Source organism: Scatophagus argus, chromosome 8 (genome assembly GCF_020382885.2).
Source record: "Scatophagus argus isolate fScaArg1 chromosome 8, fScaArg1.pri, whole genome shotgun sequence".
Lineage (NCBI taxonomy): Eukaryota > Metazoa > Chordata > Actinopteri > Scatophagidae > Scatophagus > Scatophagus argus.
In genome coordinates, this window is record NC_058500.1 from 15,909,957 (window position 1) to 15,923,917 (window position 13,961).

At 40.1% G+C, this 13,961-nt stretch overlaps 1 protein-coding gene across 4 annotated transcripts in view; it reads left to right on the top strand.

Annotated features, from left to right (window-relative positions):
- Positions 1–13,961, top strand: part of LOC124063365 (forkhead box protein J3-like) — a 57,168-nt gene that overhangs the window by 14,649 nt on the left and 28,558 nt on the right. The window lies entirely within an intron of this gene.

The window sequence follows — 13,961 nt, forward strand, 5'->3', positions numbered from 1 at the left end:
TTATGGAGCTTGTTGACACTCCTAAATTCATCTTGTGTAACATGCATGCATAGCATTTCCATTTTTGAAACAAAGGATTAAGCTGCAGTGGAGTTAGAGTGTACAGGAGGGGAATGCAAACAGCGCTGCATCAGGCTGTGTCATTATTTTGCATCACTGGAACAGCATTATCTCCTCTATATTATCTCCACCAGCCTCTGCCTCTCTCTGTCTGTGTCCTACACTGAGGCAACACTATTTTCCCATGCCCTCCTTAGCCGCCTCACAGCCCCTTCACACCCACGTGTCCCTCCACTCCACAGTCCACCTTTACCACAACTCACCATGGGTATGCAGCGGGAGACCAAAGCCACACAGGGTTTCTCTTTTCTGTTTCCTGTTTTTGTCTTCTCTTTGTCAGTTTGTATCAATGAATCATCTGTAGTGAAATCAGTTTGGGGTGTTTTGAGAATGTCTTTCGTTATTGGAAATTTCAACTTTAAAAACTGACCTTCACCATCTGCCCTGAAGTATTCAGTATTTTGTGTTTTGTCTTAATTAGCTTTCCTTTTATATTATGCAGTGTTTTAGTATTCTATAGTGCTCTCTCTTTATCTATTCTGCTATAGCTTTTATTACCCAGTTGTTTTTCAGCCTTGGTGCATAATAAAATTCTTTGCTGTTCTATTTAATTTTATTCAATTAAGTTATGAAACAGTAAGTCGATTGACAGGTCAAATATGATGGATTAAGGTCAATTATGAAGCAAAACATTAAGTAGTTTCATCTTAAATGTGATGATTTATTTTATATCTTTTTAAATATGATATATTTGTGTTTTAGGCTGCTGGTCAAACAAAACACATACAAAACACATTTGGCTCTGGGAATTGGTGATGGATATTTATTATATATATTATATATTTATTTGTGACATTTTGAAAACTAAATTATAAATTTATTAAATCAATAATATGTATAGATTCATCTTTGCTCTGTGCTGCTTTATTCCATTCTGTTCAGGCTGAATATAAAGATAGGTTATTGTCGGTTATTCAAAGCTCACCTCACCATTATATTATTATTAAAATGTGCAGGGCTTCTCATTATTAACCACTTGAGAAATACTGTCTAGACCTGTACCTTCACCAAATAGCTTGTTGCAGTGTGCGCTGACTAATCCGCTCTCTTGTGACCCCCGTCGCCTTGGGCTTGCTCCCATGCAGCCAGGCTAATTGCCTGCGAATTAGCAAGGCCTAATGTGACGTGGTAAAGGGCATTGCTTCCATGATGGCCTTTGGCCTTTGGCTGAACACTATATGTCACAGACAATCACCTGATATGAATCAGCGCTGGGCCATTATTCTGGCTCCAGTCCTCTCCTGCCTGCTCTGTGGGAGATCTGAGAGTAAGCACAGTGGAGGTTGGTGCACATTGTCAAGCGTACTTACGTATATGGAGGAAGGCTGTTGTCATTGGCTGCTAGGAGTGATTATGTGGCTGCACTGAGGCTCCTGTGCTCGTGCTCGTGAGCATTTCATCATTGTGCTTGTTGTGAGACAGTCTGACCTGTGGAACCAGAATGTGTCTGGACTTCTATAGAAGTCTTGTGTCAGTGTGTGTGTGTGTGTGTGCCTGTCTGTCTGTCATCATTTGTCGTATGATGGTGCTGATTGCCGGCACGGTGGTGCAGTGGTTAGCACTGTCGCCTCATAGCAAGAGGGTTCCAGGTTCGAATCCTGGTCTGGGCCCTTCTATGTGGAGTTTGCATGTTCTCCCTGTGCCTGCGTGGGTTTTCTCTGGGTACTCCAGCTTCCTCCCACAATACCAAAAACATGCATGTTAGGTTAATTGGCTACTCTAAAATTGCCCCTAGGTGTGAGAGTGAGAGTGTGTGGTTGTTTGTCTTTGTGTGTTGGCCCTGCGATTGACTGGCGACCAGTCCAGGGTGTACCCTGCCTCTCGCCCGTAGTCAGCTGGGATAGGCTCCAGCTCCCCCGCGACCCTGACGGATAAGCGGTATAGAAAATGGATGGATGGATGGTGCTGACAGCTTTTTTAACTGAGCCTCACCTCTGACTTTGTGTTGATCCCTTTGTCACTAAGAAACATGTACAGAACTGTTACATGTAGCCCAGCATTCCCAGTTTACACGTCATGTTAGACCAGTCTGCTGTGCAGATGTTTGCGTATGAGTGTTCGTGTGTCTGTGTGTGTGTGTGTCTGTCTCAAGGTCAAAAACTCCCTCTTAACATTTGACTTGACATTGTTAGAAATTTTTATACAGTATATATTCATAATTATTCCAAATAAGCCTTGAGTCTAAAATTATATTTTCATTGTTACTCTTCCATCAAAGTTTATATGTGATCTGCAGGAATTCAGCTTCAACTTTGCTGCTTCTCGGTGCACTTCTAAAATGGTGTCTTCAAACCAACCATGATTAAAAGAAATCTAGCATTTTAGAACATCCACCCATTTTCTATACCGCTTATCCGTCAGGGTCGCAGGGGAGCTGGAGCCTATCCCATCTGACTACAGGCGAGAGGTGGGGTTCACCCTGGACCGGTCACCAGCCAATCGCAGGGCCGACACACAAAGGGAGAACATGCAAACTCCACACAGAAGGGCCCAAACCGGGATTTGAACCTGGAACCCTCTTGCTGTGAGGCGACAGTGCTAACCACTGCATCACTGTACCACTCATTTTAGAACATTTTAAAGCTAAACTAATGTCACAATGTCATGAGCCAAAATACACTATATAGACAAAAATGTTGGGACACTGGACCATTACACCAGCAGCGACTTTAACGAGATCACATTCTCAACACATAGACTACTTTGCAGCTGGAATAGAAAAGGGTCTTCCTCAAACTATTGCTACAAAGTTGGAGGCATAGCATTGTCACACTGGAAGTACAACCCCTGACAAACAGCCCATAAAGAGGTGTGTCTTCATACTTTTGTCTATATAGTGCATGTTAGCTTTTAAAATGATATTGTTTTTAGCAAGAGCAGCAAAGCATTCTTTATAACACACAAGGCTAATGTTAATAGGGAAAGATTTTTAGCTGTGGACACCCATTATGCAACAAATATTGTCTTCTCACCCAGTCTGTTAAAGGTGAACTGTGAAACAATAATGACCACGATTTTTCTTCATGTGATGACATTTCTTTATGAGGCAATATATACCAGGGGTATTTGTTGTTATTGCCAAAAAACAAAATTGAGATTCCCAGCATAGTATCATTTTTAGACTCCATCCATACACACTGGTGCACATATACATACGCACGTGCAGCTATTAATTATCCTCGTATGTGTAACACTGCTAGAGCTTTTAATTACATACTAATCAGTAATAGCAGTCCCAGTATTAAATTCTTAATTAAAAGCGAAGAATTTCTCTTGCAATCTCCTCGAGGATTTGGCACCCATCCAGCACCGCATTTCCCTCTCTAACCAGCCAGGCCTGTAGCATCTCCATATGGCTAATAACAGGCTTAAGGCTGGTTTCTGTAGCACTCTGGAATGCAACAATTATACCATAGAATGAGCTTATTCACTAGTCAGTGGGTTTGTTTCCCACAAAGAGGCATGGGCCTGTCTTTTGTCAAACCCTAAATAACATCAGAACATTTCATAGAACAAAGTTCAATTTGACACCCTGCTCAAATGTATGGACTGATGTTGTGTCACTAAAATCCGTGTGGTGCCCTTTGAGGGACACTGGTGTCATCGGTTGATTCATGTAAGTATTTTAACTGAAAATTCAAGCATCAATAGAAAGGGAGGGAGTATTGAATTAATGTAACTTTGATAAAGTATGAACGACTGGCATGAGGTAACGAGAACCAGAATTGGTCTTCTTAACTTCACCCCCTTATGTGATTGACAACTCATCCCGGTTGAATAAACACACACCTCCACAGTAGCACTTTGAGGTTGTTTTGGTAGAACTTCTATGGATGGCAATGACAAGGTTGTGCCTCATAGCCAACATTTGCTAAAGAATGAGAGAGAAACACTCAGGTTACTTTGCTGAATCTCAAATTTGTTGTTATTTTCAGATTTTTTAAATTCTGTAATCTGACATCTGAGCTAGCATAAAAGAGATATAATCGTGGCTTGTGAATGATAACTATTTAACCAAGGCAAACAGCATTTCATATACTCCTACTGCTCAGTTGTGTACTTTGACATGTTGGTTATACTGAGGGTTGAAAGTGGCAGAAATTTGTCTTCTTAACTTCACTCTTCACTCTAACAGCCTGAGCAGGTTTATGCTACAGACACCTCACTATAGAATGTTCTTCATCTCAACAAGTAACAATAAGGGTATAAAAAGGAGACTGTCAAACCTATTGGGATGCAGAGTACAGCCTAGGTACTTCTTCCTGTTTATCCATCTTCCCTGTTCACTGACCTCCCGGAAAGCCGCTGATAGAAGCTTTCACTCGGCCACAGTGCTTGCTTGACACAAGTGTGGAGTGATAGTCATGGTGAAAGTGTACCATCATGACCTCTTGCTGCTCTGCAACCTAGTTTGGTCTCTGTATTATTTTTGAAACACTATAGAAAAGCAGCTGAAAATATTTCTTTCTAAATCGGTAGTGAGATGAGAAATCCTAGTAATGTGACAGAGTGAGGATGGTAACTAGTAGAGTATGACTAGTTGGTGGACGATGGTTACCAAACTAGAGAACTGGACACCCTAAAGGGTCACAAGATAAAACTGAGGGGTCATGAGGTAGTTACATAAGCTCTTTCACTGTCGAGGACTGATTTAAAAGATTTAAACAGAACTATTTAAATGAACTGCTTGGTTGAGCTGCACATTAGTAATTTTTTTGTTGGTGTTAAAAAAGCTTTGTCTGAGTCATGAGCTGACACTTTTTGCATTGCACAGCACAACAAGGTCAAAGAAGTCGTTTGGTTTGGTTTTCAGAAAACGCAGTAAAAGCCTATTAAGTTCTGCTTGTACATTTTATTGGCGGATGGCACTGCTAACAAAGCTCCATTAATTACGTAAAATAAAAACAGTTCCTCTAGCCTAGCTGCTTCACAATAAAAGCCTCTGGCTAGTTAGTCAGAGAAAAGCTTTTAATGTGAAACAGCGGGAAATGTTCAGCTTGTGCAGCATCTTAACATGTAACTTTCTTTTCACTCCCTTTGGGACATAAGGCATTGGTAATGTTATTCTACCTGTCACAGCCTTTAGCAGTGAGTTGGGCCTTGCCCCATGAGAGGCCCATTTCCAGCAGCTTACCATCGTGGTGTTCAGTGTTTGAAATCACACTTTGACAGATCATCGTTATGTAGTGTTTCTTATATGGTGTCTTCTTGGGCCAGTATATAATTCAGGTGACGCAGACAGTCATTGTGGAATGTGGAACTTTGTTCATGTCGTATTTGGTTATTTGCCAACACTGAACAGGAACAGATGAGTGAAACAATGCCAAACCACCGCAATTCAGTTAAAAACTACACAGGTACTGAGACATGAACACATAGAGACTTTGAAAAAAAAAAAAAAAGGTATGTTATCGAGTCGCCAGTATGGATGTGTGTTGGTCTGTGTAAAAAATGGCTTGTTTAGCAGGGTGACCATCATGGACCACAACAGCACAGCAGGAATTTGCATGTGCAAATGCATGTGTGCAATGATAAAAGCAGACTGACTTGAGAAATGCAGCACTAGACATATGTACTCTGTGACAAGGACTTGTGAGTAGACAGCAATTTAGCAGGATATATTTTGGTGTAGCAGGGCCTGCTGGTTGGAGTGATACACCAAATCTGAGTATATTCTTGTGTTGGTGCTTTTTCCTAAAAGAGAGACAACAGCAACCGCACTTCCACTTTGTCTGAGATGGCTTAGTGCCATTTGTGCAAACACACACACACATCTGTAGACAAGCACTGGCACACTGTTGCTGTTAAACATGCATGCATGTAAACACACATATTCACACGCAACAGATGTGTCCACAGTCACATGCACGTGCACAGGTGCACACACACCTGTCTACTTATAGACTTATGTGCAGGTGCATGCATGCACAAAACAGAGTGAACACTGAAATACACACGGCCGCATGCACACACTTTCAGGCATATATATACCAGTGTATAAACACACACTGCGCACACACACACTCACAGAAATCTTATAGATGACTTGTGCGAAGTACTTCAGTGAGGGAGTGAAGAGGGCGGGGGAAGGGTCCATCAAATGAAATGAATATGTATTAGATGGGGTTTGAAGTAGTGACTTGTATTCAACCTCGCATTCTCACGGAGCGTCTGTCACTCCGTCACCATCAGGATATAATAAGGCATCTCAATGATGCTCAGAACCCAGGAGACATTCACATCTAAGACACCTGTCCGTATGTGCGCGTACCCCCGCACTCCCTCTTCCAGCCGACTCCATGTCTTTATTTCTTTGTGCCTCTTGCTCCCTCCCTCCTCCCACCTCCCTCTCCTCTGCCTTACCTTCAAACTTTTCCACATTTTACCCTCTCTTTATGCACTGTATGGGTTCAGTTGAAAGTTAATAAAATCTCCTCCGTCTCTTTTCTCCAAATATCCCCTCCTGCTCTATCTTCCTTCCTTTTCGCTCTTTCTTTATCTATTGTACAGCCTGTGCACAAGGACTACCTCTGTGACACCACAATGCATTCATCCTGAAGGGCATGGGAGAGACTTCTCTGAATACTGCTGTGTGGGTGTGCATTTGTGTGTGCACATCAAACTCCATAGGCCCTCCATAGGTTAATGCCATGGCAAACCTCTTGCACTTTGACTCCACAGTCTCTGCAGACACACAGATGACCAGGAGTTTCAGCAGGATTTACACAACAGCAGACATGAAGGGTGCATTTCTGTCACAGACAAGCCACATTAGTGAATTTATTCAAGAACCAAAACTTACAATGTTTGCCACTGAGGCCCATTCATTTTCAAAATGACAGTGGCCCAGTCAGTTTAAAATCAAACATTTAACATTTTATTTACAAATTTACACATTTTATTACATTTAAAATTAAATTATAGCCTTTTTTGTTGTTTCTTTCTTTTATATGTTAATTGTTGACATGAAAAATAAACTTTTTTACCTTTAAATATTTTTTGATTTATTTTCTTATTGTCAGCAGAACTGAATTTGCTAGCTCAGGTCATGTACTTTACATGCCAATGTTCTGTCTTGTAAATTCTCAAATAAAACTTAAAACCCATACTTAAACAATGTCTACCTCTCAAATCCATAATGGAGGGGATAAAAGGAAAACCACAGAAATAAAATGAGCATAATATTAACTTATTACAGCAGTTACTCCTTCAGTACAATAACACTTAGTGTGTTCCCAGTTGCTTGCTTCTCTGCGTGCTCTCAGTTTGCATACTACAATAAGAGCATTTGAGTGGAAACACAACAAAACCAAAAACCTAAAAAATTACCCCCCCCCCCCCCCAAAAAAAACAAGAAAACCACAACAATACATGAAAACTCTAACCATACCAATACATGAAGCCATCCTAAATTTACATCAAGTTTTCCACATTGCTTTCGTTCATTTGAAATTTGACACACTTCACATCTTGTTGCAGCCACTTTTGATGCTCCGAGTGGGGAAAAAAAGTGTCAACAACTGTTTATCTCAGTGCGCCCAATTCCTGATTTCACATAGCAGTAATGAATGGAACTGCACACACACAAATTCGGAGTTAAGCTTTACCGCTCCTTAAATAAGTTGGACAAACTTCTCTCTGTTAATGATGTTGTTCACACCTTGCACATGTTTCACAATAAAAGCTTTCCGGGTAAAGAAAGAGATTATGGTCTGTGAACTGCTTGAAATATACTTTATATCATTCATAGAAAATTGGAAACAAGGCATATCTCTAATAATAGACTGTCTCAAACTAGATTTAAAGGAGAGGTTCACATTTTTTCAACTTGATCTCCAATCAATACCAGCATGATATGAACATTGAAACTTTATCCAGTTGATATATCTAACTCATACTGCTGAAGACTCATTTATCCGAACACAAACGCATTGTTACGCAGGACTATTTATTTTGTACCCCATCACTTACATTTTAACATCTGTGAAAAGGGGTCTCTATGGACAGCAGGGATAATGATAGTGACTAGTAATGCCTTCAGTGTACATATGGGCATGTTAATTTTATGTTAAGATGGACATGAAAAAATGTGAACTTGTCCTTCAAAGCTACTGAAAATGTCTGCTTTTTTTTACTTATTTCTGTGTTTCTTCAAACATTCATGACTAAATAAAAAAAGAGCACAAAGAGCTAAAAACCCTCTCAAGTCTATCAACTAGTCACTTTATCAAGACTGTGTGATCATGGTTTGATCAGATTTGGTCTGATAACAAGAGCAAACAGCCCCACAGCTGTCATAATGTTTTGATTCTAATGTTGCTAAGCCATGTTCTGTGCACGCAATTTAACATCACCCTTTTCTAACAAAGAAATACAGAAATCTCTAATGTGGAATATCCAAAACTGTAGCAGAAAACAATGTGATCATATATGACCTAATCATTCATAGTTACTTTTCAGGGCCTTTAAGATTGTGTTTGTCACGAGTTGTAGTTGACCTCTCTTCATATGTTTTTATGAACACAGACTAACACCTTTTGCTTTCTGGTCAAAGAACCAGATATTTCCCAACATCTGATGATTCATCTGGGGGAGTTTCATTTCCAAATAAGTACGGGGGTGCTCCAACTATGAGTTGTCTTAAATATCCAATGCAGAACATGAAAGGGACTGTTACTTTAGAAAAAAAAGCCACTCGAAAATACTTGTTTCCCTCCTGTTTTTATTCCAGCCATTGTGTATTTGAGACTTGTCTTGCAACTCCAGTGGGCTGTACTGTATGTTTCCATTGCACCCAACTTCATCAATCAGCCATTTCAGTGTAAAAAAAGTGTTGTTGTGAAACATGACTTTTCAAGACTGTTTAATTCAGTTTAGAGGAAATGCCATCTCATGTTACCTCTTTGTATTTAACTCAGCTGCCGTGACCCAAATCTTCCAAACCTACCCGCTTATGTAACTTCAGACTTCTTCGTGTGACCTGTTTCCTTGGTGTATCTCCACACACACACACACGCACACACACACACACACGCAAGCTTCCTGCCTATGGCCAGAATATCCTTCTGGCTCCTTTTAACCTGCACCCTACCTCATCTGCACACACATTCACGTATTTTAACCTCTTCAACCATTTCTGTCACCCTACAAACCTGTCATTCTTTCTTTGATCACTTTCTGTGACTGATCCATGCGTGCATAAATGCACACACACACACACACACACATACATCTTATGCCCCTTTCTTCCATCTCTTCACCCGAAAGCATGTTTCCAAAACCTGACTTTTTGTCACACATCACATTATATCACATTGCATTTTGTCAAAAAGTCATTCATGCTTATCAAGCACGCCTTATATAACTAACCTCTTCAAGTGCCGCACCCTATGTTAAGCAACTGCAGCATGAGCACCCACATACACACATAAACAGTATATACTGTACATACCACACATGTATGCGCAAAGGCTCATATCTAATAGTAACAAATCTCACATCTAACTATTCAAATATCTAAATAATAAATATCTTCTTGTTACTACGTCTTTCTTTTTGTCTAACTAATGTGGTAGTATAATATAAAAACATATTTCTGATGTTGCTTCATTAGATAATTATAAAATTATTGCTTCATTATTAACTTGGACTGTGGAATTGGTAATTAGAATGTCATTATTTCTTGTCAATATGATTCTTTAGAAACACAGTTAATTACACATTAATTATTGCCAAACACAATGTCAGAATCTCTTCAGTTTTAAGTTTCACTTTAGAGTTTCCCTCAAATTGATTTAAAGTCACACTTCTTCCACAGCACTTGTATCTGCTTATTTCAGCACTTACTTGAAGCTTGAAATATGCAGTGTTTACTCTTGCTAAACTGCATTATTCAAACCAAAGATTCTACAAAGGGAAATATCTTAGTTTTCTTATGTATCATAGTGTATATATTTTCACAGAATTCAGCCTAATATACAGTGTGTGTGTGCACTGCAATTAAAACTTTTTAAATAGTCTTTTTTTTTGTCCCACCGTAAAATAAAGTTATTTGGGTTTGAAAATGCTGTGCACAGTGGTACTTGAGAGCTCAAGAGGCTAAGAGTCGGGTTATGCACAAACAGAACAAACTGCCTGCTGCCTGCATGCTGGAAGTCAGTGTGAAAAGCCAGCATAGAGAGGGGAGAGATGTGATATGGTTTAAATATAGGGATTTTTCAGACACTGTTTTTCAGACAGTTGGATTTTAGACTGTTGCTTGAGGTAGCACAGAGACTCGTTGGTGGGCACTGCTGGCTCACAGTAAGAAAGTTCAGGTTTCGATTGCTGGCTGGGACAGAATCATTCAGTGTGGAGTTTACATTGTGCTTAGTATGATTGTATGTGACAAACAAAGATTCTTCTTTGGAAGATGTTCACAATGTTGTACTCGAATGGAAATAAAAAAGAGCTTGAGAGAGAAATTCAAAGCTTGGCTCCTTCAACTCAAGTGGCCAGTCTTGGCCTAATCTGATGTTCGAAAGTATGGGATGGGTGAATTTGACAAGCCCTTCTTGTGAGGTATACTGTCTTTCCTGCATTTCACACAAACATGCAGACACACTCACACACAATGCCAACGACTGTGTGATCCATCAGCTACTGGGCAGGAATGACATGGCCTCAACCCGGCCCAATAAGCTCATTAATCAGGCAGGGTGAAGAGTGGGTGGAAGGAGGACACAGCAGTGAATCTCATTATCTTACTTCACAGCACCACTAATCAGTACATTTATTGATGATGACTATTCCCTTTCAGTGAGAGGAGTTTACTGCTTTTCTAACATGTAGGAAAGAAGGCATTTGTACTTACTACAAATATATGTGTCTTCATGCCTGATACATGCACACAGGCAGACTGATGTTTTCCCAGTGGAAGGATAGTCTCCTTTGTCAGTACACAGTTACACCCACACACACACACACACACACAGTTTGCATCTTGAACTTGTATGTCCTAGCAGCTTTCTCAGCAGTGAATGGTACAATTTGGCAGGTTTTTTTTCGTATACATTTTCCTGTAATTCAGAAGACAAAAGCTGTTCAGTGTGTCCTTTAGAATGTCTCAGTGGCTAAGAGTATGTATGTGTGTGGACGTAATGCAACAAAGGCTCCCTGCAGATCATATTAGAAAATAGAATAGAAATAGAAAGTAGATTAAATCAGAATGAATTTGAACAGAAAAAAAAAACTAACTATAATTTGGATTACATATTGTATGGGTAACCTTGTCAGATATCGCTGTATTTTTCACCAACCTGGAATAAATCTATTGAGGTAATGCTGACAGTATTTTGTGGATGATTATTGGAGCTTTAAGAAGATAATGATAAGAACAATTTGAGAAAGAACATCAGGGAGCAGAGGCATTCGTTGTTTATTTCACTCAAAGACACAAATGGGTATACAAATATGGGCAAAATCATGACAATATGATATCCACATTCCCAATGATATTCTGACTGATATCAAAATTAAATTTTTGTCGGCTCATGTGGGTCTGTTGTGGGTCTGAAATGTCAGTTACATGGAATTTGGTGCAGACATTCACGATGTAGATTTGTGCAGCAAGTTAAATACAACAATCAATCAGATACAGCAATCGTGACTCGACCCTGTTTTGAAAATACCAAGGTCATCATGTCTGACTGGCAGCTAAATTCAGTGTTAAATTAGCTGCTAAAATATGTTTTAAATATGCCAGACTGTAAACCCTGAATATTAACAAGATAAGGAAATTAGTGTTAATGCAAAACATGAGCTGCCTGGTATCACAACATTCCCATCTGTTTAGGTTATAGGGTGTTAGCTTTTGTGCACATACAAATCACCAATTGTAAGGGTCACCCTCATGAGGAAAACAAGCTATATGTGCCCACAAAAAAATCCAAGAAATAAAATTTGAAACTCATCATTTACTCAAAGAGGACAGCTTATGATTCCATGCAGTGGAAAACAAACTTACACCAAACTCAAAGACATGAGCAAATTCAGGCCAATGAGAGATTTTTAACATCAGCATTGATAACTTTTTGGTATCTGGTCCCAACACACATGCTTGAAGGAGAAAAGTGCTTGAGTGTGCAAAGTCTGAAATATACAGCGTTGTGCAGACATTGCAAGTAGTGCACAGGTGTGAAAAAAACTGCTTGGGTAATAATAAAAATAGTGTGTAAATAAACAAACAGTAGGTAGGGGTTAGCAAAGTTAGACGGGCTGGCTGCTGAAATGACATGCAAACTCTGTGTTAATGATCTGGCGCCTCCTCCCACCGGAAAGTTTTTTGAACAGATGGTTGTGCGTTTGTGTGCTGAGCTTATGGCAGTCCTTCTTGCCATTTTCATCACCCGACTGCCGTGCGTTTCCTTGATGGACGACCGCAAACAGCCAGTGACCCGCTAAGTAGAGCAGTTGAAAACTGCTGGTGCTTTTCTCCAGGAGGAGCAGGGCGAGGCAGAGGTGGACCAAGCTGTTATGGCATGCAAGAGACAGAGAGAGAAAGAAAGAGAGAGAAAGGATTTATTTATTTATTTATTTATTTTCTGTAGGAGAAACAAAGGCAGTGTTGAGCAGTGAGCGCTCAGGAGAAAGAGCAGAGAAATACCTCCCATCCCTCTGTCTTCTCCCCTCCTCCTCCCCAGTGGTATTAATTAGCAGCAGCAGATGAGTGAAGAACGGGAGCCTGAAGGGAGAACAGGTTCATGTCAGGTTAGCCTACACTGTTGTGGGCCCCCTATATTCTCTCTCTCTCTCTCTCTCTTTCTCTTTCTCTTTCTCTCTCCCTCTTTCTCTGTCTCTCTTCCCTCATAACACACACACAGTCTCCCTCTCTCTCTCACAAACAATAGGAGGTGTTACAAATTGTAGAAATGTCAGTTTCCACTCATTATGCCCAGAACGCTGAAGTTGTTATATGCTATAAGAATGTCGGACTTCTCATAATGCCCAATTCACCACCCTGTTTTAGTTTGAACTCATTCCCTTCTCATATTTATACTTCAACACACACAGGCATTTTTTAGCCACCATTTTCAATCATGAAGTCTTAGGTGTGTTTGACGGAACAGATATGTGTCAGCTTTAGTCAGTACAGCTGTCTACACCCGCGGAATAACAGGTTGCATTTCACTCTTGGGTAACTGACTTGAAGTGTCTTTTTTTACTCTGACATGATTAACAGTGGAAAGTGGATGACTTTCAAATACCTTCACTAATAGCCAATACAGTGATCCACAGCCAGAAACTCCAACTAACGTCAGCCTCAGCAGATGCAGCAGAGGCAATGGAGAGTTGCAAGTTGGCGAATGCGTCTGAGATGAGGATGATGTTGATGATGTCCCAAACAAACACTGTATACTATTACTACCACTGCTACTACTAGTACTGCTACTCTGATTGGGATGTTCTTGCTCCCTCTGTAATTACAACTCCCTACATCCTCACTTGATTTCTGTTTATATATGTCTTGGTAAAGGGGGACATTGCCTTGCACTCTGGGAGGTCTGGAATACAAAATGTATGCTCAAATGACTGACTGTTACAGGTTTAAAATGCTTTGAGTTATGAGCAGTTCAACTAAAGTAATCTCCCCTTGTAAAATTGTAAGAAAGGCTAAAACTGTCCAGTATTTCACAAGAAAAGAGGTCAGGAATATGTTTTGATTTTCTTCTATTCCATCAACTGTCTTGTGAGCCCAAGGTTACCAACTGCTGATGTGGAGAACAGAATATGCAATCTTCTATGGAAAAAAGCATAGGACCTGAGATAGGATAAGATATGACCTGAATAAGTTGACAATTCAA